Source organism: Balearica regulorum, chromosome 10, assembly GCF_011004875.1.
Source record: "Balearica regulorum gibbericeps isolate bBalReg1 chromosome 10, bBalReg1.pri, whole genome shotgun sequence".
Taxonomy (NCBI): Eukaryota; Metazoa; Chordata; class Aves; order Gruiformes; family Gruidae; genus Balearica; species Balearica regulorum.
In genome coordinates, this window is record NC_046193.1 from 21,241,692 (window position 1) to 21,265,730 (window position 24,039).

The following is a 24,039-nucleotide window of genomic DNA, read 5'->3' on the forward strand; positions in this document are numbered from 1 at the left end:
GGCAAATCCTTTCTCTTGTATTTTTTTAAGAACGTTTCTGTACTACTATCACCCACAAGTTCTTCAGTAGTCCCAGAAACATTAAAATAAAATTTTAAAAAGGGCTTCACCCAGGTGAGACTCATGCTGTCCCTCTCACCTCAATTACTCCGTACTCTCAGCTCTCTCTTCTGTCTAACCAATTTTCTCATGTGGACAGATCCTCTCTAAGTTGCTAGCACTGGTTCATTTTCTTTTATGTTCATCTCCATTAAAATGAAGGAAAAAGTTAAAAATATCATCTTCACTTTAGATGTGGGCTTTAGCCTTGCAGCTCTTATTAGAGTTAATAAGATTTTAGTCTCCCTGCACTGGAGGGTCAAATAGCAGCATTTACCCAGGCATTTAAACACACTCATTAACAGAGAGAGTTATTTCTTTTGGAAAAGTAAAACTAAAGCTTTTCAATTACCGATTGCCACATTTCAGTATCTGCAAGAATCCTGCAGTGGTGTAGAGGGGAGGTGGCAGGAGGAGAACTGAGGGTAAGCTGGGTTGCCTTGTGCACCCACACTGGTTATCCTCCTAAACCAGGCAACTTGCACCTCTGCTTTTCAAAGGGGAACACCAGGGTCTATCTTAAAAGTTTATAAACTGCATCTGTCAAAAATGTCTGTGGAAAGCACTGCATGAGTTTTTCTCATTTGTATTCTCTTATCAGAAACAGGACCCAAGAGATGACATTGATTTTGTTGAAGACAAAATCAGGTGTTTTTACTCTTTAGTAAACAGCGTATTTTTTGTTTCACTCTGCCATGTGACTTATCAGCTAGACCACAAAAAAAAAAAAAAAAAAATGGTAGAGACAATATTTCCACTTAATGTTTGTCCAAAAGATTGCACTGATGTCCTCATTGTTTGATGAGAACTGGCCAAAGAGAAAGCAAATTTGTGTTTAAAATACCACATACCGCACTCTGTTCACAAGAGACTTCAGTGAGGTGACCTGTGCTGATGAAGGTAGGTCTTTTAAGGCATTAAGGACTGAGATTTATCTTTTGTGATTTGCCAGTTGGTGATAAAATGATTTTACAGAGGAGTATCACCATGGTGGGAGACTGAAAGGAAAGGCAAAGGACAGTGGCAGATTTTGCTCTCAGACAGTTCTTTCATTTCAGGCTTTCCAATTCCTGGTGTAACGTTCTTGGCAATTGCACAAGTTCTTACTTACCCAGGTTGGATGGGGCTTTGGGCAACCTGGGCTAGTGGAGGGTGTCCCTGCCCATGGCAGGGGGTGGGACTGGATGGGCTGGGAGGTCCCTGCCCACCCAAACCAGGCTGGGATTGATGGTCCCCAATCTGATCCCCAGAGCTTTCTCTCCAAGCATAGAAACAGAAACACCAACCAGGCGGGGCGAGCACGAGACAGCACTGCGTTTAGGTGACAGCCGTACGCAGGGCACACTGCGCACCCGCTGTCTAACCGTTGGCAAGCGCTTTGCGGATCACAGCTGCTGATCTGCCCATTCTTATTTCACTCCTCCATTAGGAACGGCGGAAGGAGGATCTACTTTTTCCCTTTTAAGAAACAAAATGAAAAACTGCCCTCTCAGTTCTTTACAGTCATTCTCCTTTGTTCATCGACATTTTTACAACCTTTTTCCAATGTTTGGAAACAACAATTATTGCTCAACTACATGTTTAAAGAAACCCTCAAAACCCAGACAGAGGTAATCATCAAAATGTGGAATGAATGACTTCTGAATCTTCACCAAATTATTTTCTATGAAATCAAATTCTGCTGTTGATCCCTTTGAACTAACTTTTTAGTGTGTTCACCACATGCGGAGTCATGCTCAAGCCACAGCAGCAGGGTACATCAGAGGAAATATTTGAAACTGCCCAAGAAGATATCTGGTTTTCCTATTATTTTTGTTTATTTATTTTTCCTAACATTTTGTACATTCCTTCTGTATGTTGCAGGTTAAGTGGGTTTTGTAATGTTCTATATGTGTAGTAGTGACATATTTAAGATCTTCTAATTCCCTTCCATATAACTATTACTATGCAAATAAAAGGAACTGCACTTTAGCATAAAAATCTATAAAAATGCTGTTTCTGTGTTAAAAGCTTCCTTCTTTACAGGTGCAAGTATTTCTACTCAGATTTCTCTCTGCTCCCATTAAACTTCAGACCACACTCTAGTCAGACTACCCAGTGGATATCAAATGAGATCATTCAGCTTTACAGCTTCTACCTACTTAAACTACTGGATACTCAAAGAACATCCACACCATGTTCTCTTTCTCTCACGGAGAACTCCAGAGAAGCTGAAAACCTACAAACTCCAAAGCTTTATTCAGATAATATAAAAACTTTATGGAGAAACTACACTTTGATTTTTGCTTATTGTTGTCCTAAAACCTAAGGTCACTCCTGAAGAAAATGTATCGGAAATTGTTGTTAAGGATACCCTGAAATGTTGTCCTCCCAGAGGGAGGAGACAGAAGCACAACCAGAATTTTGCCATGACATACTGGGAACGTGGAGAATAACGGCCTATAGTAAAATCTTAAGAGTCAGTATATGTGCAGAGAGTAACATTCAAGTACTAATCATTACATAATGGTTCTACCAGACCAGCAAAGCATCTACCAGCTTTGAAACTGCAAACTCATGAGAAAAAGATTTTAACGTAAAAGCGTACGCGTTTCTCCATTTGAAGTCAGCAGGAAGAACAAGAACTAATTTATGTTTACAATCACTCAGTTTGATTAAAAAGTCATACTTCAACAACTCTAAAGATGCATTTTCTGAACATCCTCCTTTCCGTTCAATTAATTCCAAATGATATTTGCCCAGAAAATGTAGAACATGCTTAACGGCAGTAGAGATAATGCTAAAGCAAGCAATCCCTGGTTAAAACTTGGACTCACTTCTGTCAGCATTCTTGCAAGAACATTACACCTTGGTTTCCTCATTAATATTGTTCTACATTAGCCTAATGTAAAACTAAGTAACGTGTCAGGCAGCAGAAACGAGCATGCAAACATAAAGCATTTTACATATGGCAGATTTCAAATGACCTCCATTTTACTTACCATAAAATCAGTGATTTTCAGGGCTGCATCCGAGTCTTTGCTATGTTCTTGAACCGTGAGCATCATTTGGGAAAAGGTGACCGTTACAAGAGTCTGGATACATTAGGGATGGGGACTGGGGCTGGTTCTATTTTTACTTGCGCCAGTGACTTATTTTATGGGTAAATCACATTAAATTGTACATGACTGACATCATTTGAACTGTTGCTGCTAACGTCAGAAGAACAGGTATGGATCTCTTCTTGTATCAGTCTCCCAAGCTGTCAAAACTAAGCAAACTATACTTAGGCTTTATTATCTTAAAAAAAAATAAAGAGGCAAAACCCAATAAAGTTCTCCGTGAAGTTACTGAGACTTGGGCGTTTGCAGCAAATACAAGAGTCAGCATTTGACTGTGTCAAGCTGTCTTCATGCTAAAAAGGTATATTCTGTGCCTGCGCCTCTCTGACGCAGCGTCGGAGACGAATGAGGCTGGAAGAGGGTGTCTGTAGCTGCTGAGAGCGGTTCTACCACCTCTCAACAAGGCAGGAGACAAGCAGATAGCTGAGGCTATGGAGTGGCTCTTAACATCTATTAATTCCAGTGCTTCACCATTCTTCCCCTTAGAAAGGATTTCTTGACATCCTGCAGAGTATCGATCGCCTTTCCAATATTGCCAGAGTTGAGCTAAAAATAGAGCACTATAAAAAATACCCATGATTTTAACGTAAAATGTTTGCACCTTGGAGCCCTTTTTCCTGGGCAAAGGCTTTTACTGCCCACATGTGCAGTCTCCAAGTCTCCTACGAGGATGCTAAAAATCAGGCAAATAATTAACCAGCGCAATCGAGCATTTAACACCACACCTGCAAAGTTTGTAACCTATGGAAATTTATGGTTTAATAATGTAATATGGGTTTGGTTTAATGTGTAAAATACAGCACTGCAATGGGAACAACTGTAAATTTTCATGGCTAACAAATTTGCAGGTGTGGTGTTTCATGCTCAATCGCCCCATTTAATTATTGCTATGTTTGCTGAGATCCCAAAAGGAGATCATGAAACAGACTCTCTTTGAAAATGAAATTTTTCTGTCTAAAATTACAAATATGTAATTTTAAATTGTCCTGTTACAGCTAGACCTGCCTTTTAGGTGTATTACAGAGAAATTCCAGTAGGATCAAAATTAATTGCTTTCAGATTTTGGCATGAACAGAAAATACGAATTCATGTTTGGAAGGAAGATTGAGAAAGAGGGAAAAAGGATACTTAAATGTGATGTTCAGCCCAATTTGTGTGATTCCAGATTATAAATCACTGTACCTACCTGCTTCATCTTATTAAGCCTTGTTTCCCTGTTTAATGTTGGTGAAATCTCTCATTTTGATGGAGACTTGCTAGCGGGTTTTAGCTCTAGCCTATCCTCTGATAAGCCCCAAACACACCCAGTACACCATAAAATAGGATACATACGAAAAAGATTGATTGATTCAAAGGCCATTGAAATCAATCTTTCCATTGATTTGAATCATTTTTTGGATCAGGCCTTACTATTTTCAGGAGCAGAAGCTTGTTTCTTCCACAGTGAAAACGTTCATCAGCGAGCCATTTTTCATCTCCGTGTTCAAGTGGTGACTAGTCTGGAGCCTGAACTTTGCTACCTGCTCCGACAGAAGAGCAAGCTGTGCCAACACCTTCGGTTTACAAATCACTGTCAAGCTGTCAAACCCATCAGGAATTCAAAGCACCTAAGACCTTTTAAATGCTGCCAGTGTTCTGTCATGAAATATATTTAAATATTATGATGCTTTCAGATTCAATGTCATTTCTCATAGCGAAATGTTACAAGGAATTTCTAATTAGCGTATGCTATTCTATTATTTTTCTTCATTTACTGAAACTATAAAACCCACCACCTTTTAAACCAAATTCTGTATCATTCAGCTCCCAGTTAGACAAGGAACACTTTTACCATGGTGAGCATGACAGTTTGCAGACCTTCAGATAACACTCGATGTCAGTGTTCTCCCTCCAAGACTAAAAGGCTAACTAGCATTCTCAGGTGGGTTTTTAAATTGAATAGGAGAATATTAGCATGATACAACAATTTGTCTGATGGCATATCTAAGGATAAATACAGATGAGGGGAAATCCATACAGCTCAGGATCAAGGATCCTGGTAAAGTGACTTTGGACTGATCCAACCGGAGACTACGTAAAGCTGCTGGACCCCTGCATTGCCTAAAGCTCTCTGAAGGACTCAGAAATTCTTAACAGTGACCAAAACCACCTAATAATGAGCAAAATTCCTCATCTTCCTTTCTCCCTGTACATTCCCTCTTTTCTTACCAGAAGAGCACTGGCTGCCACAGGAGTTACGCTACCTCAAACCCTCCACCACCAAAGCACCTCCTTCTGCAGAAATCCCCCCAGCCCAGCCAGCTCATCTCATCACAGCAGGGGACATAGGCACAGCTGTTCAAGCAATTTTGTCATGCTTTATAGAATCATAGAATTGTTGAGATTGGAAAAGACCTTTAAGATCATTGAGTCCAACCATAAATGCCTTGCTTGAATGACAGGTTCAGAACAGGTACCAAAGGCTTCACATGTTCTTCAAAGCTTATGTAGAAACGAAAACACTGGAAAGAATTTCCTAAAAAAGGAGGAGGTTTCTACGCACAGAAAAATTGTGGTTGTTGAATCTTCATAGAGCAGCTGGAGAAGGGATCTACACGTCAGCGTTGTGCCCTCGACACTAACGTGGGTGCAAAGGGCACGTGCTGAACCTGGGCTGGTGAGATGCTGCAAGGGCACTCGCGTACGCACAAGAGAGAAATCAGGAAAAGGGAGTTCAGATGATGCGATGCTGGTGACAGCGAGATATTCCTTAGATTTGGTAAAAAGCCAGCAAACATCAGTCTGCAGAGGAACCACATGGAGGGACGTGTCTCTTAAATGACATGTAAAATTTATCATTTCCAGCACACAAATATTTATAAAAATGGAATCAATGCTGAATTCTATTACAGGTAGGTATGGTCAGTTACTAGAACACATTGTCCTATGTGGACAATGAAGATTTGAACAATCTAAGCAAATCTTATTTTAATACAAGTATCTTGTGGACAAAACTGAAGTCCTAACTTGAATTTTATTTTTAGCTAGCCTGCTCCCATCAGCTGCAACATTTGAACAGGTATTTGTCTGAGTAACAACTAAGCAAAATCCAGCAGGAGCTAAGGAAATAGAAAATAAAACAAATTGCCATAGTAAAGTCAAGGTGAACATTTCCCCCTTCTAGCTGTCCACCGTAGCCTCCATGTCTAAAATACTGTACAGCATTAGCCGTCGTGCTTGCTGCCACATTCAGCTCCAATGGTAATTGAATTTCGGGGTTTGGTGATAGAGTGTGATCCCGTGATGTACAGGATTATAAATGAAACACCTCGTAGCAAAGCACTTCGGTAAGCGCTTAACTTTTAAACGTGGAAGTTGTTTCACCAGGTTGTTGGGCTGGAGTTTGCAGTTGTATATAACACTTGGACATGCAATTGGATATAGCTTTTTGGAAGGCTTGCAAAACTGAGAGATAAATAACAAGTCTAATACTTCAGGGATGAAATATTAATACCATTGAAGTCACCGAGATCTTGCAATTGGTTATACTCGGACCAAGATTCCACCCAAACTCTTCTTCAGCTTTTGAAGTTATCATAAATAAGGGTATTATCAGATATCATGAAAAGAGGTTATGAGAGTCGTAAGATCATGCATGTCAATGAAATCTTTTCCCCTGGAAATTTCTCTACCAATTCCACAGCAATAAGTCTTGTATACGTAGGAAAAGTGGCACCTTCTCCAGCAGAACTGTTCTAATGCGTCACTGCAAGTTTGGAGAAACAAAGGACGTGTAAAATACCTGCCCAGTGATCCATGATGATGTCATTTTTCTAGGTTATGTCAGAGGTCAGCATTTCACAGGCCGAGTTACATTCACCAAAGACATTCCTGAGGATTGATTTTTTTTTTTTCTTTTTAAGAAAATAGGAAAAGCTATTTCTCAGTTGTTCTCATTCCTTCTCCTCACTCTGAACTTTTTGAGGTTCTAGTAATTAGAAATTTTGTGTAGCTATTATCAAGTTCATGTGTGTTGATTTCTGAAAAGTTACAACAAGGAGCTGACACCAGGAAAGCGCAGACCTAGTGGTTCACAGCAGAATTAAGCCAAGGTCTCCCAGCACCCGCTCCGCTGTAATTCCACCCGGTATCCAGCCTGTCAGTGCTTCTGCTGTTCCGGCCCGCGAGAGGAAAGCGACTCTCGTTGTCACAGCTAATTTAGCCAGGGCTAGGACTGGACTGCAGAGAAAGAAATTTTTTTCTCTGGTTTGTTAAAGTCTTCTCGTGCTACCCCAAGAACACTTCCAAGCAGCCATGCTAGAGCAAGGGAATTATTCTGTTCACTCTCATACAGGGATTAGAGCAAGGATAGTTGTGGGGGTTTTTTAAAGCCCATGAAAACGTTCAGTTCTCCAAAATTGCATGAGATAAAATACGTCATCCTATTCATTTTTAGTTCTTGAATCGCAGGGCTGAAAGTTTTCATTCACTTAAAACCGCCATTATCTCCTCCCGGCTGGACCTCCTGCTGTGTTCTCTATGGATTTTCTCCAGGATAAAAGTAACGGCATTATTTTTAAAAATGGCAACTTTTTTCTTTTTTTAAATCACAATATTTTTAAAGCAGATTTTACCTCTTCCACCACAGTAGCAGCAGAAAGAGCTCACCTGAGCTAGTCACAATAACATTTTCTACTTGACAGAAACATGGTTTGAAAACATTTTTTTCCCCAAGCATTAATGGGAGCAGGTTGGGTTTTGGTTTTGTTTGTTTTGGTTTTGGGGTTTTTTTTTTTAAAGAAATCACCAAGGGACAGTTCCTACTTTCTGGAAATATTTCTCTTTCCAAGTTTGCACTTCTCAGCTGTATCACAATGAATCGTTTTGACATGACAATCTCATGTGAAAAAAAAGAACGGTAAGCAGTGGACGCAGTAATTAGAGAAGGAATTGGTTCCACTGTCTTTGCATTAGCTCATTGCCTCTTCTCTGCTGCCCAACTTCATCTGATCCCCAATGTGGGCACAGGCTGCGTATCATACTTTTAGACAGACCTTCCCAAATGCCAAGCCGCTTCATTTGGATAAATAAAGAAGCCCATCAGAGGTTTTCCAGGATCTCAGGGTGTATGACAAAGGAAGGATAACTATGTGAGCATGGCCGCCGAGATCTAAACTGGATATTGTAATCATTAGGTTATTCACTTAGCTCCAGCAAAGATCTATTTCCGAACATCGATTCAGGATCCCAAAAATGTTTCTGAAGAAAAGCTTCCACTATTGCACTATGAGGTTTTTTTCCTCCTTTTATAAATTACTATTTTCAATGAAAAATATCAAAATAATATATGTTTCAGCAAAAGCCAGTGATGGATTTTGTCAGCTGTGCCTAAAGCAGTGAACTGAACTCAGTGATTTTACTAGCGGAGATACCGGGGAATCGTTTTCTTTATATGACGCGATCATGTCTACAGCCTTCCTGCATTATTTTCATATCAAACACATCCTGAAGAAACAAGGCCCTGGAGAGTCTAATTATAAATGAATCCAGTTTCCACAAGAGATCCTCTATGCCCTGTACAGATAAATAGGGAGCTGCCTGGCTGCAGGAGCAGAGTTCACAACCTGAGGATGACACTTTCTGCTAATGAAAGTGAATATGCCGGCTGTAAGCCTTCCTCCCGCTACGCCACGAACAAAGACGTGGTAAGGCACAAGGAAAGCCCGCGCTCGTTTGCAACGTGCCACAGGCATTTCTAGCTAGGCTAAGGAGTGTATCGTAAATAAAAATGCCCAGTGGGACCACGTATTTCCAGTTCTGTGTGGACGGGCATTTGTGTGTATCCTTCATGCCTCTTCTTACGGTTTGCAAACAAAATTGGTGACTAAGTTGAGGATACTGGAGAGCTGACCTTAATTTGGCTAGAGATCGAAAGGTTAATTTTACTCCCCTTCTCCTACTTGCAATGATATTGCATAGCAGCTGAGTGAGTTAGAAGAAAATGCAAGTATGATGTAATTTTAATTATTTCTGGTAATTATAAAGGGAGAATACAAATGAAACTACATAACATCCTTTATTTAATGTCTTTGAAGACAAAGATTGTACTTTTGGTCTCTTTCTAGTATAGTAGCATCTGTGCTTCAGATGAGAAGCCCTTAAAAATAGTACATCATCTGATGCTTTTTTATTTTAATTTGGAGTGATGAAAGCCACAATTTTTCCGTATGCTTGCAGCAAAACTGTATTTCAAACATATATCCCATTCTTTCTTAACTCGCATACATCCCTCTTTGGAACCAACAGAACCGCCTTGCAGAAACTGCACGGGACATCCCTGGGGCTCGGGTCGCTTCGCCATCGCCTCTAGCGCAGTGGTTTGGGGTGCTGGCATCGGTCCTTCCTCGGTTACCTTTCTAAATAGAGGCGTGAAACACCGATTGAAATACTGCAACATTCTCTCGCCTTATGAGAGAATTAGACAGATGTCTGTAGTTCTGGGTATATTAAAATTTGTACCTTCTCGTTTAATTCCAGTCAAAACACTTAATTAGTTACAAATGCAAAAGCTATAAGTTAAAAATGGCTGTGATGGATTGTCCCAAAACTTTCAATTTCTTACTAGGTTTTGGCAAAAGTATCTTTGATTTAGAATTACATCAGTGACATTAGAGCTAGGAAGGTGCGGATTTCCTTTTACCTAGATTAAAAACAGGGTTTATTTACTTTAGACTAATAGCGTGAGTCATTGTCCTTCTTAGCTATTCAGGTTTGACTCCCCACGCAGAGCGGAGGTCACCTAAGGCACCCAGGGAGCAGCAAACAAACCCTCCCAGCCTCCCCTCTTTATGTAATAATTAATCTGAAAAATGATAGAGCAGGATAACAGGCTTACAAAACGATGACGGTTTAATTTGCTAAAATATTTTTAAGCAGGATTTATTCAGCGAGTACCTAAAAGGTACATCTAAAAATAAATCAAGCAAGTGAGCACTGGTACGAGAGAGCTGTACTCTGCAGAGGGGGCTGCGCACAGCCCTGTGTTTGGGGAGCTGGCAGACATGTGCCATCGAAGAAGGCGTGCAGCAGGTCTTTGGTTTTCAGTGAGGACGAGAAAGCTCTGCCCTTGTCCCCACAGAGCAGACCTTCTGCACAACAACCGAGAAACCGACCACAGCTGACACTTGCAAAGCCATTCACCCTGAAACCTAATGACAACCATTTAGATATGGCATTGCCTTAATTCTTTCTCAGCTAATGAATTAAAGAGGACTTAATTTGTTGTCTCACCAGTAATTGGCGCGTACCGAAGACAGGATGGTACTTGGGCACGAGCAGCAGTTGCTTACAGATGGGTGATAAGGAACATCAAGACAAACGTGTCCCTGATTCAGCATCTTTCCAGAAACGCTATTAGTACCAACGCTAAAAGCTTCTAAAGCATCCCTCTGCAAAGCAGCTCTGCACCCAACACATACCGTGAAATCATCAATGCTGCAAAATTTAACAAATCATAAGAATACATCGTAAGCAATTTAAAAACAAACAAACGAGTAGAAAGACTTGCATGGCACGTGGTGCTGCCTAGTCTCATCTTTTCTAATTAAACACCTTAATTGTCAAAACTATTGAACTTGCCTCTGCAGAATGCACTCGCTGAGCCCCAGATTTACGATGCCTTTCACACAGCATTTAACTTCGTTGTAATGCAGAGGATAGGTGGCTTTGGCTGTAAAGCACCTTCCATCCTGAAAGACTGGCACTTAATCAGCTACTTAAATATCACCGCACCTCAGATGAAATGAAGTCTGTGCTCAACAAGCATAAAGCAACACAACAATTTACAGCCCAGTTGCTACAACAGATTTATACATAAATAAAAGAAATGGGAGCTGCAGGAGTGTAACCCAAGCTTCTCAAAGATGATTTGGAAGCCTCGCAGTGTCTTTAAGTATATTTTAATATAATTTTTTTTGTGAAACAAAACACAGATTGTTTTTAACCTCTGCGTAGCTACACAGACGAGATGGGGGCAGATGCATTATTGATTTAATCACATACATGAAAAAGAAAGTTGCGCATATCTCACTCCATTAGGATTTTATATTGCAATAGCTACTTCGAGTTAGCCATCTCGGTATAAAAACACATTTTGCACAGTCTTCAGCCAAATAAAGGTCATATCCATTGAACCTGGCAAAGAAATTATAGCCTTCAGAATACCCAATGTTCCTTAGAGATGTTTCACTTAAGGTAAAAGCTCTAGCCTAATTAGCTGAGGAAATAGAGGCAGCAGGGAGAAGCCGGTACGGGCGCAGCCCTCGTCGGTGCTGCCCTTGGGCAGGACAGGGCGGGGGGAGCCGGGCAGCAGCCGGCTGAAAACTTGCCCTTCAAATAAATGAAAAGTCCAGACGCCAAAGGGATCAGACGCTTTCCTTCCTTCCCCCCCCCCACCCCCGGGTTACCTTTTGTCACGCCCGGTTGCTCCCGAAGGCCCGCGGTGCTCTTTCTTGGGTAGTTTTTCGTTAAACACAGTTCTGCAGCATCCACCGCCCAACTTTTGCGAGGAGAGAAAAAAAAAACCCGGAATATTTAAACAAGGAGATTGCCCAGCGGGAGAAAAGCGGGGGCAGCCCCTGTCCCCCTCCCCCGGCAGAGCGGTGTCAGGGCCGGGCATCCCTGGGCGAGAAACCGGGGCGTGGGGGGGAGTGGAAAAAACCCCAGCTATTTCTTAAAGCGCCCTGGATGATTCCCTTACAGGTGGCTGTTATCATGCGGATGGTGCCACGGGGTCCGCAGGTGCGGAGCGGTGCGGAGAGGTGCGGAGAGGTGCGGAGAATCTCTGCCGGGGCAGCCCCCCGCCATGCGCTGACCCGCCCGGGGAAGCTCCAGCGCTTCGCACTTTGCTCTTTAAAACAGCTCGAGTTTTGCTGGACACAAGCTAGAATTGGGAGGAAAACAAGCGAGAATTGTGGGGGAAAATTAATTACCTATTAAAAATATATCTAACATTTTAATATATTTTATATAGCATGCTAGTATGTAATTATTTCATATACGTCGGTATATTGAATGAATAATCGGGTGTATTCTATTTTTTTTTTTTTTCCAAAGTCCAAGAAAGGGTGCTGAGGGACAGAAGCACCTCTGGGCCAGTCCTCTCGATTGTGGGAGTATCAACCAGACAGTATTTACTATACCTACTGGTGTTAATTAATGTGTGCAGCATTTTTATCGATATCTGAAACAAAAGCGATAATGAAGGCAAAAGTTTTATTTACAGGGATTTTATTATTACTGAACGTTAAAGATGGGGTTGGATTAGAGAACAAATTGGTTGTTGGGAGTGGATGGAGCCTGCGTAAGGACATCCTGTGCTCCTATAATCGAGTCTTAAATTGGTAACATTTTTTTCCCACCAGGATGTGAGCAATTAAGTAGAAGAATTAGAGCTCTTTTTGTGATTGCCAACAAAATTGCCTTCAGACTGATGGAATTAACTCTCCTGCCAACCCTTGTGAGGACCAGCCGGAGCCACCTCCACCTCTCCCACCCGGAATGAAGAAGCAGCAAAGTGGACAGTTGAAGCCACATCAAACTTGTTAACGGCCGTTTACAGTAGCAGTTTTATTAAACACCTCTGGAGAGCCTGACCTTCAGAGAGGAACCCGAGAGCAATCTGCATGCATCAGATACAACCAGCCGAGGCTGGAATCCCTGCAAGAGCTGTGGTTTATGATATATTGACAATCCTCGTGAGCTTGTAGCAGAGTATACTTTTATTCATAACCTCTGCATAACTTGTTGCCCACAGTAAAACACTGACGTGTTTGTATTGCGTAGTATGCATATTTTCTTTGAAGCTGAGAAAAATAGGTATTTCCAGTTGTCACTGTATGCTTCTTAATAGTTCTGCACTCCACAGAAATTGTTTGGTCACTGAGTTTCAGTACTCGCCACTTCCCAACCTCACACTTTATTTACTTTTTTTTTTAATACTTTATTTATTATTTACTTTTACAAGTATTTGCTATTTAAAATATAAATAGTTTTAGGGGTTTGTTTGTTTGTTACTTCATTTACTAATACTAGAAGATGTAAAGCTACAATACACACACTGTTCCTACGTTGCTGCCTTTTGCCTTTGGTACGTGACACAAACTCCCGTCTGAGCCTGTGGCAGGGGCCAGCGATAACCCGCTGGAGAGACTGCGAGGGTCAGGCTGGGGGATACCACTGATGTAATTAAAAAAAAAATTAAAAAAAGTAAAATCCCTCGACCTATTTCATGTGCCAAGTACAGTGAAGCGAGCCAGCAGCTTCCAGCACTGGCTGTGTGACTCCGATGATGCTGGTGGGAACGCTGCCGTCTTCTCCCGTGGATTCTTGTGCAGACTCCCCAGCTCATGGCAAACAGATGTTGGGGTGTGTTTCTGTCTGCAAACAGAGCGTGATCTTAGCCTGGGACAAGATGATGATAAACAATGCCAAACTTTGTCTGTTTGTCCCCACCTAAGTCTCCAGGGGTCAGGATTGTCATCTAGTAAATCCACGTGGCTCCACTGATGCTGGCTTTGTCTCCCCATGGCCAGCCAGAAGACCAGCAGGAACACGTCTCACCTGGAAGGTACAAATCCTGCCTGAGAGTGGATTTTATCTCCCCAAAGCAGACGCTTCTCTTTATCTCTGTTTGTGCAGCATTCAGCATGACAGGGCCCCGTTCCTGGTCAGGACCTTGAAACACAACAGTGATATTCCAGGTATAGGACCGGGTGGAAGGAAGGAGAATACACACAACCAACAGTGGCTTTCGGGTCTTAAGCCAAAGCATCTACGTAACAAATATTTGGTGCCAAGGAAAAGTCTAATTGTGGGGCATAGAAATCCTTTATATCAATAAAAATCAGGAATTTTAATAGCAAAGACAAGGCCTTCCTTTCTGGTAGCACCAAAGACATCAGGACTCATTCCCACAAGTTATGTTTTACATAAAGTAAGGTTTACTGACGCGTCGTCTTACCAGCAGCCAGCAAATTGCTCAGTAACACTGACCTCGCTGCCACCGATGCCTGCGCAAGCCTTTGAAAAGGAAGAGTCCGGATTTCCCTTTCAAGAGATTACTGCTCTTTAAGCAGCTGCTACATTATGTGATTAGGTTCAGACAATATCCTAAAGCGCTTAATTTAACAGTCATCTCATGGCATATTAATTAAGGCTTTTGGTCAGTTTTTCTCCCTTTAAGAGCCTGAGTTGTAAGACAGGTAAATTAAAAGTCCCTCATGAAACTCATATTTCACTGACCTTTTCTTTCTCGCCTCCCAGCCAATACTGCTCCTGATGTCCCACCGGGTCCTGGGTGACAGCAAACACCCAGCAACAGCTCCTGACCCTCTGGATTGAACAACCAAAATCATGGTGTGGCCGAAATCCACGAGTAATATATTGCAAAACTTGGAGCGCTGAGACTTTTCCTGAGCAGTTCAGAGGCTGGTGAGAGCAGCGGCTTCCAGCTTCTGGTTGCTGTCTGGTGGGACTGGGCAGGACTGGGCAGCCTGCTGCCCTTTGCAGGAGCAGGGTAATCGCATCCTTGGCCAGCCCGCTTGCTCCCGTAGCCAGAAATTCAGATTATCCAACTGCTCCCGAGCACGGGAGTTCCACTAGATATGTGCAGGAGGCACATATGGGCCCAGCGCTGGGAGATGGTTCCTTCTGCTCCAGTCATAAAATCCCCCTTCTTTTTTTTTTTTTGTTTTAGAGGATGAAAAGTCCAGCTCTGTGCGTGCTTTCCATGTCCAACACCCTGTACTACAGCACCAGAGGACAGGGGATGGGAAAACAAACAACGACATTACAAAGCTAGTTTGGGGGTTAGTTTGGATTTGTTTTTTTTTTTTTTTTCTTTCTTGTAAAATCTCACTTGTCTAGCTGTACTACATGAATCATTTATGAGCGCAGTCTTAGAGTGCCACAAAATAGTCAGGCGATATTCAAATCTCTCTTAGTCTGCTGCAGATGTGGAAACAGCGGAGGGCTGGGGAAGGACCCAGTGAGGGTCGCTGGCTGTTGGCACAGCTCGCCGCTACGGCTTCTGCTTGAACCTCTGAGTATCCTTTAAATACTTCATTGGAGAATGCAAAGCAGCGATGGGGGCACACGGAGATTAAATAAGCTGAAATGGGGTCTATTCACTTTAAATTTCAGGTTCATTAGGGGTTCTGACAGTGCTGTTGGAATGCAGGGAAGACTTACAGACAGCCCCGTGATCCAAACCTATGCTTTTTCTTTCTGCTTCAGGAAAAAAAAAAGATTTTTTTTTTTTTTCATGTAAAACAGACCATTTAAAGACAACTAGACCCTTACGATATTTCCAACTTGCATCACTTTCGCCCTTGGGGCTGGAGGATGCTGGTGGTCCCGCAGACGGGGGATGCCCACCCGCCCCAGCAGCACCGGGCTGCGCGTGCGAGGGGTTACAGAGGGTGCTGGCACCCAGCGCGTGGAGCTGTGAAATGGATGTCATGACTTCTTTTATTCCTTCTCATCTTTTTAAAAATTTACGGTAATATTTTTAGCAGGATCTCCTCGGCTCCCGGGTGTGCCTTGGGCTTGCGACTGCTCCATTTACAGTCCCGGGAGGACTGTGGGCAAATGAGATCTGTTAATTGCTGCTATTTATATCTTTCAGCGCGCGGCCCCGTGGCTGGGATCGCTGTGCAGCGTCTGCGGTCTCGGGCTGCAGGCACAGAGTTGAAGGGAGCTGAGGTTAACGCACCCAGAGCCCTTCGCTAGCTTTCAGGTTCCCTTTTGCACGTAGCTACTATTTCCAGTTTAACGCTGACGCTCTGACTCGATGGTCTTTACGCAAATGCTTTCGGAAAGTTTATGAGAGGTGGTTGCTCTTGGAGGTATATAAATTCGTATTTACTTTGTGGGATGTCATACTAGTCTCTTATAGGTCGTATCATCAGTATGTTTTTCTGCATCTCATCGCTTGCATGAAAAAAATGGAGTCTTTCAGAATATGTTTCAGCCTGTGATTAAATTTTTCAGTTTATCTGTCACTGGAGCAGAGGCTGGGTAAGAGGACAGGAGCAGCTAATCCACCTTGATGGGCTCTGCTGTGTCTGAGGCTGCTTATCCATAAAGGGACGAGCAGACCGGGGAGCCCTGGTTAGCAACCAGAGACTGCCCCGATAGATCAGGAGTTGAAAACATCACAAACTGAGAATGTGGAATTCAAAGAATAGGTCAGATTCCTGAATATATGGGAATTCTGGATTCTGTAGGTTAACTTTGATAGATTTGTGCATATGGAGATGTGATTTCTGTAACAAGAAATCTGCCAGTGATTTTTCCAAGGTAGAAGTTTGTCCCTGACTCATTTGTACTTCTGTTTGGAAATCCTCTGCTCACGGTGAGAGGATCCCTGGGTCTCCATCAAAGCTGATTAATTACCCCACACTGGGGAGAGGACAGCGATAAACTTTTTTGAAGATGACAGTTAATACGTTTCCTTGGTTTCAACCACTCTTATTCAGCCTGGGACACCAAATTAATCTGCACTAAACATTCACTCTTATGATCACGGTTCCATCATCCATTTGAAGAAAGAGAACCCTAATAACAAAGCAGTTAATCCTACAGTCTTTTACCTCCTGAGGCCTCTCCCAGACAATTCCAGCACTATCCTTATTAGTGCTAGATCCGTGTGCTGGGAGATGTCTTAATTTACATATCTGCATTGCCACACGGAGCGATATAACTACGGGGTTTCTCTCCCTCACCAGGAAGATCCTCTATGGGAGGAAGCTATAAATAATAGTGCGGTAAAGAATTCCCTTCTCTTGTTTTCTTCTTCTCCACTTTACAGCCTCAGCGAGAATTGCTGCCTGTTATATGGAAAAATGAAATACTTTATTAAAAAAGCCAGGATCTTCACTTTATGTCTTTGTGGTCATTCTTTGGAATATGTTTCCCTGGAATAACTAGTTAGAAAAACTGGGGTTTGAGCCTAGAGTAATAGTAAGAGCATCTCTCTGTGGTAGACTGGGTGCTAGATACTGTACAATAAGGACCAGGTAAAATGAGATCTTTGGGTGTGATGACAATTATGTTTTTGCCTCTAGAGTTGCCAATTAAAAATATTTTAATTTTGAAATGGTGCTGTATGGGACACTGACGTTGTCAAAGTCAGTTGTGCTATTTCTTAAGAGGATGGAAAGCTTTCATCTTCAAAGACTGCTCTTACCTAATAACGACCAAGTCTTCTGTCATTCTATAAAAATAGGGAAAAAATGGGTGTAAAAAAGAGTCCAAGACCAAGTAGGTTGTCTCTTCGATTAAAGATCCTTCTCACCTGAGTGTTTCTGCAGTTTTATACATTCAGAAAGAGTTGAATTCAGCAAAAGTGGAAGGAAAATAAAGCTAAATATTATATTCAGTTTCCAAACTGTTTTTTAATTTAAATCCCGGACCAAGCCTACTTGTGTGACTGAAAAAAAAAAAGTTCAGCTTTCATAATCACCTATGAATGCAAATGGTGAAGAAGGAATGAAAGAAACTTGTGAAAGCAATGTTGAAATCCCATGCTTCACCCCTGGAGAGGCAGGAGATGCTGTATGTACGTGGCACTCGACCCTTCTGGCAGGCACTGCCTTCCCATTTCTTACATGCAAATCAGCACCGAGTCCTCACTTCTGTCAGTGCAAGCACACGTGTGGAACAGAACCTTTTTCCGTGCCGTTTAGTTACCCACCAGGTCGTTTTGGCAGTGTAATTGATGCGTCTCTGATTTTTATTAAGAAGCTATTCCTCTTTCCGAAGCTAGCAGTGGGGTTAGTTCAGTGCCTGCACTCTGGCATCTGCCTGAGCCTCTCCTGCCTCACACTTACAGACACCTCCAGCATTAATTTAGTTAAGTAAATTGTCCCAGTGGGTGCAAACCAGAGTCAGGGCTTACGTCTGCCTTCTGCTCTAAAGCACTGTCTGTTAAGACACCCATGCTATCCAGGCAGCATCGCGCTATGGTAGGAACTCGTACCTACCTGGTCGGTCTTCGCCAGGAGTGTAGGGGGAAACGACTTGCTGGTTCGAACACACTCCTGCCTGCACTGTGATTGTTAATAAAAATACTACAGAAAAACACCGTTTTGTGAGTGGCAAAAATACCTAATACAATCGATAATTTATATTGACAGATTTGCACTGTCAGTGTTAGATAACATCCGATACATCATCCACGTATGCTGCACGGGGCTGCGGGACACCCAGCCTAAGGAGAAATAACATCTGAACTCGGGACTGAAGAGGATGGAACTTTCTAGATCTGTAAGGCAAAACCCGACCCACAGGACTTGTATTTCTTCACAAAGGCAAAGCACTTCAGGCCCTTAAAGCTGGTGCTACAGGACCAGAGCACCAGAGTATCTTCTCCCGGTGCCCCGTGTCGGTGTGGATGTCGTACGGCTTTCCACCTCCGGTCCCCGGAAGGTGTCAGGAAGGTTAACCGGGGTTGGAGCGGCTGCAGTGAGCTCATATGAAGCAATGCCTTCTCAGGGGGTGGGGGGAGACCAATTCTTGCTTCAGTTCTTGCCCTCTCATCTAGCCAGGGGCTCGCTACAAGCGCACGGCGTGGGCGAGCTCGGCCGGCGCTCCTCTGCCTGCAGCGCTGTACGCAAAACCTGACGGTGCTGTGCTGCTGATGGCAGCTGGCCCTGGGCCAGATTGAAGCGTAGCCTTAAATTGATTTGAGGGCCGCATAATACATCAAGCAATCTGCACGCATCCTGCTAGATTGACATCCGAGATACAACACCTTCCATCCCCCAAAGCTTTACAAACTGCAATCAAGATACGCTGATCACTTCATCTCAGAGGCACCACCTTTGTGGTGGGCAGCAGAGGTTTAATACCCACTTTTCCCCTACCATGCAGTCGTCCCATTCAGAAAAGTGACAGGACTTGTGTATTTTTCTCACCTGGTTCTCTATTCAAATTCTTTATGGGTGTAGCTCCACTTTTGTTTCATCCAACACCAAAGTACAGCAGCTTTTGGGGTGGGAACAACGGCAATGCGAAGTGTACAACATGGTGCAACAGTTTAGAAAAGGAAATTGATCCATCTAAATCTGTCAAGAGTCTAAATTTCATACAAACTAGGCCGATAGAGAGGTATGGACAACATCAGATCTAGAAATCATGTTTTTGATACATAAATCTCCCAAGATGATTTCTTTCTGTGGATCACATGAACCAGAAGCTCTGATTTCCACGGACCCAATGGCTGCTTCTTTGTCCCAAGAGTGGCAGCGGTCCAGCTCAGGGTCTTGGAGTTGCAGTTTCTACCATGAGGAGAACCTTTGAGGTATCTGTACGTATCTCCGATATTACCAGAGAGCAAAGCTTTAGCTTTTAGCCTTAGCTTTTCCCTCTTAGCTGACACTTGAAGTTGGGCTCAAATACACATTACAACCTTTTGAGAAACAACTATTACCTGACACTTGTAAGGGAAGGGGAGAGAGACAAGTGCTATTTGCTCAGTGAAGAATCAAAGAACTCGAATTCTTGTATATTTGGATTTTTCTCCAGTTATTTCCTATGAAAGGACAGCAATCTGGGCTAACCGGAGAAAAAAATGCCTCGTGCTGTATTTAACTTCCAGGGGGACAAGGAGGGAGAGGAACCTGAAGCCAACAGCCTGATCAGCCAAAGCCTTCAGCTTGGCCCTGAAAGGTAAATTTGTAAAGTGAAGGAAAGAATAAATCAAACACGTATGTTTTCATAGAATTTTATGAGACTCAGGGTGTGTAGGGGGGAAGGAACATCTAAAATTAATTGTAGATTCCTTGCAGAATATCTAACAGCTCCCTTGCAGTGTTCCCTCTCTTTCATTGAAGGGGTGAAATGAAATCCAGTCCTTAATGCAGCATTTGCTTTGATCCCTGGCTATGCAGTGATTGATCATAGCAATTTCTCTCATATGAAGAGAATCCTTCGGATAAACTCGTTTCAGACACTGAAGGTTATAAATGTATTACAGACCAAACGCTCATGTTTTGCGTGTAGTTTTTAAACTCATATTCACTAGAGTTCAAAAACACTTGCATAAAAGCAAGCAAACCGTTTTAAGACACTTGATTTAATGAATTTCTGAGAAAGAGAGTCCCGTCTAGGTATGTTTTAGTTACAGGAGCGCATTTCACTACACAATACATCAGAAATCTTGTAGAAGTAGGACAAGAAGAAAGAGATAAAGCATAAAAAATGCCAGAGTGTATATATACAAGTGTGTTTATATCCACACGCAGACATCCAGTACAGGTCGAGGTCATACAGCAATCCAGATGTTGCTCTGTGTTAATTTTGTTTTCTTCCCAAATCATACCAATACCTAGAATTTCACGCACGTGCCATTTTTCCTGTATGCATTTTCTGAGATCAGTGGAGGTCACACAACTGACATAGCCAAGTAATCCTATATCCATTTGTACATATCTTTGTATCTTTATTTAAAATGTGTTATCTGACCCTTCACTTCTTCTGAGCGTGCCTATCCAGAGGTGAAGCTCATTCACGTTCAGGAGATGCAGCTGTAACCTCCCCCAGGTAAGGAACTACCCGTGTCTTTAATCTGAATTGTGATCTGGAGTTTCTCAAAGTTGTTCAGCTCTCCTCCTGTATCGTGATTCATACTTATTTGATTTCATTATGATGATTTCTTTCATGAGAAGAAGCTTGATCCAACCTTGGAATGGAAAGAGTCACGGGAAAGCTGTGTGCTGTTCTTAGCACAGGCACTGGAGAGGGCATCTCGATTCGGCCATAAGTTTCCCATCTTCCCTCCCTATCCTTAACGTACCTATTAGCATATTCATTAACTGTGTTGTGGTGGGCATGCTGACTGCAGCGCTCTCACGCTGGGCATGAAATCATGAAGCTGCAGTTTATCTGAGTTTGGATTAGATTATAAATTAAAACCTCAGGCCACTCTGAAAAATTCATGGAGGTTCAAATATCTCTGGGGTGAACCTGTGTTAATTTACTATTATTTTGTGTAGCAGGTGTGCAAAAGATACTATTGTTCAATAGTTTATGTGCAGAACAAGGGACCTCTCTATTTCTAATAAAATTTCTGCCTGAATTATATACGCTGACATCCTGCTGATCTCCTCAATAGCAGATCAGTGAGTGGAAGGTGATTTCTGGTAGATCAGGTAGGGAAATAGTATTCACAAATCATGGAGAACCACAGCTGCCAAGCTTCAGGCAACTCTGTCGTGCAGCGTGATTTTGCCTTCTAAGATCAGAGCACAATACCTTTCATTGATACTTGCATTCTATTTGTTATTTTTTTTGGTAGCATGAAGCATTTCAGACAATTTTGGTCCTGACAGCAAACATTAGGAGCAGAATAGGGAAACCTTCCCCAATTTCCTGAATCCCTTAGATTTGGGTGAGCATGAAGGGCATGGAGTCTTGCTAGTGGCAACTCTGAGTCTGTTAGCAAGTAGGATTACATCTTCCCTCTATTTCTCCAACTCTTAAACATGCGAGAAGATAAATGTTATGCTCTCTCAGAGTTGGAATAACTTTTTTCCTGGGGATATAAAATGCAGAGTAGTGCAGGAGGAGCAAACCTACACCTGTTCTCCATCAGCATTTCACTGCTGGCTCCAGGAGCGCTGTGCCAACAAAGATGTGGCTCTCTGAGATGTTATCCCATCTGGGGGGACACCGCATCATGCTGGCAGGGCCACCATGTCATGCTTGGTCTTGCCGTTTGAGACGAAGGGGTCAGCCTGCCTGCAGGAGATGCCACAGCTCATGGACTAGCAAAGTTAGTTTATGTGTTTGATGAGATGATTCATTTACCCGTATGGTTGTCTCTGGAGTGCCGACAAATGAGCTTGACCAAATGTAGTCACTTTATGAAGAAACATACACTAATCCAATTTTAAAATAGAACAGAACAATTTGAAATCATGCTCATTTACTGTGTAAACACTGACCACAATTAACTAGGCATTCTTCACTTTGGGGAAATACAAAGTTATGGATAGATGGGGAGATATTCTGCTCGGTTCGACAGTTCCAGGCAAGCATCGTGGTGGTAAGTAACTTTCATTTTTACAGTGATACTGAATTAGTGCCCTTTAGAGAACCGCTGGAGAAATTCAAATTAGAAAATAATCAAGAGCCTTGGTAATGTGTACATATGGTAATATATAATGTGTTACACAATTAAGTCAATGTTAGTTCAAGGAAAATCTTTGAAAATCATTCACTGCTAATGCAGTGCAGATTGTGGTACCACATAGCCCCCAGTTCAGCCTTGGACCTTCATGGCAAAATATTAATTTGAACTCGCACAACTTCGTGCTTGATATGAATGGGGGAAACCTATTTTTTTGACCTGGAAAAATGCTAAAATTTGTTGTGTGTTTTCTTAACCCAAAGCAGTTATAAATCTCCCAGCTCTCAGGCGAACATCTAAATAAAAACTGGGTACAACCCTGGCAGCATGCGGAGGGGAACCCACACCGGCCGGGAGCAGCCAGGGTGGGTTCAGGTCCTCAGCGTCACCCTGGGTGGGAAGAGGTGGCAGAGGACTGGACCGTCCAGTGTCTCAGGTTTGCATCTCCCTTCCTGACTGCCCACTGCAGATATGCAGTCTGAGAGTAGAAAACGTGTTTTGGGGCGGAAAGAACAGTTTTCAAGTAAGGATGAGAACAGACTCTCTGACGGGATGGTGCGATACAGCAGTGATCCTCTGTGGGCCAAAGGCAAATATTCAATCGTATCTTAAAACTTGTCCAGACTGATTTGAAAAATAAGTTTAATTCCAGAACTGTGCTCTTTTTCTCTCTTTCAGCTGCAGAGGTTTTGTGATTTGTACTAACCTTGAAGATACAAAACAAAATATGTGCTAATGATATTCCTATCTCCCAGCTGGTGTTGGCAACTCTTTTACTGCTCTGCAGGACAAGTGCAAGTACAAATGCAAGTACCAGAACCTTGTTGAGAGCAGAGTGTCCCACATTTCAGTCTAACCATTCGAACTACAAGACATGTAATAAAATCGTTTCTGCTCTGAATGAATAATTGAGCTGCTTCTGTGGGGAGGCCTCCAAAGAGCCGTGCGGCAGAATGTTTTTTAAGGCATTTATGAAAGCTGTCCCACCTGGAAACCATCCCACACACAGAGCCCATGTTGCTCTTCCTCTCAGCTTGGTTTAATTGCTCGTTCCATGTCTGTACCTAATCTGAATGGTGAAGAAATACAGCAGGCTACATGAAATGTTGTAATTATTTTTAAGGTAGAGCAAGACTTCCAAGATCGTGAAATTCCATGAATGTCATTGGGCAGTTCTTTTGTTTAAGAATTCCTTCATGTATCAAAATTCCTTCCAAGGATATAAAAAAGGATTTAAGAACACTTTAATACTTGCTTCTTGAAGCAATTATGTAGCACATAAAATCTCACTGCTACATCCTCCACCATACAGCAGGTGCTGTGGCCCCTTGCAGAGGGGACACGCTGCTGGGACACCCATCCCAGAAACCTCCTCCTCAGGCAGGCAACCCCCCCCGTTGGCTGTCTGCTCCAAGCTGTAGAGACAGACTGCAGCAGAGAATAATTTGTACACTCTGAAAAACATTTTGAGATTAACAAAATTCCCTCTCTCTCCCTGGGATGTAATAAAGAACAGTACCAGCAATGACAAAACCAGCTAATAATAATACTAGTACTAACAACAACAATAATAATGTCAACAGTATTTGTGACATATCAACATTTCCCAGTGTAAGTTGTTTTGTCAGAAAAATCCAGTCAACCGGACGCTTACCACCAATATCATGA